Genomic DNA, 1,234 nt, shown 5'->3' with positions numbered 1-1,234 from the left:
GGATTTTCTGAGCTAGAGAGCTACCCCCCGAGTGATTGCCACAAATACCCTCGTGTACTTCCCTTAGGATGTAGTTGCATTCCTCCCCATGTATGCATTTGAGAAGAGGAACACTGAACCCTCTTCTGTATAGAATCTCGTCGTATATCACATAGCGGGCTGCTTTGTATTTTATTCTCCTTGCCTCGTTCTTTTCGTCCGGAAGTGAGCCTTCTCTTATGTATGCTAGAATAGGTGTCATCCACGTGGGGCTGAGCTCATTATTGAGGCTGCCCACCTCGTGCTCAGGCACACTAGGTTGCCTCTGTATATCAAGTGGCACGGTCCCTAGCAAAGTGCTCTCGCGGCGTGAGCCGAGCTTAGCTAGCTCGTCTGCACCTTCATTCTGTCCACGCGGGATTAGTTCCAGCCTCACCTCGTTGAATCTTGCGATTATCCTCTGTGCGCACTTCAGGTAAAGCTCTGTTCTCGGCCCCTTAGCTTGATACCCCCCATTTATCTGATAGACCACAATCATGGAGTCACTAAACACATTCAAATTCTCGACCTTCATTTCCAAAGCTAGCTTGAGACCGTTGATCAGGGCCTCATACTCAGCATCATTGTTGGTTGCATGAAAGGCCAGATGGGTCGCATGTCTGATTTTGTGAGCCTCTGGGCTGATTAGCTCGATTCCAGCTCCTGCTCCATCACCGTTAGAGGCACCATCCACATATAGGCTCCACCATGGGGCACTATTTTGTCTTTCCAGTCCAACTTCTTCTGTGCTAGGTATAACAACAAGGGCTCCCGGCTCCACTTCTTGATGTGGGGGAAATTCTAGCACAAAATCGGCCAGGGCTTGGCCTTTGATCGCAGTCCTTGGCTTATAATCCACCTCGAATTGGCCGAGCTCAACCGTCCACTTCAACATTTGACCAGAAGATTCTGGTCTATGCATCACTTGTCTGAGGGGGTAGGAGGTTCGCACTTCTATCTTATGTGCCTGAAAATAGGGCCTGAGTTTTCGGGAGGCCAGAATCAGAGCATACGCTAGCTTTTCGAGGCTTGTGTATCGAGTCTCGGCATCGGCTAGCCTTTTACTCACATAATATACCGGGAGCTGGACACCATCCTCCTCTCGGACTATTACTGCACTTATTGCAAAGTCGGAGACGGCCAAGTATAGGATCAAAGTTTCTCCTGCTTTTGGGTTGGTCAACATGGGAGGGCTACTGAGATGCTTCTTTATGTT

This window comes from Apium graveolens, chromosome 2, assembly GCF_009905375.1.
Source record: "Apium graveolens cultivar Ventura chromosome 2, ASM990537v1, whole genome shotgun sequence".
In the NCBI taxonomy this organism is placed as follows: domain Eukaryota; kingdom Viridiplantae; phylum Streptophyta; class Magnoliopsida; order Apiales; family Apiaceae; genus Apium; species Apium graveolens.
This window is presented reverse-complemented; position numbering follows the sequence as displayed.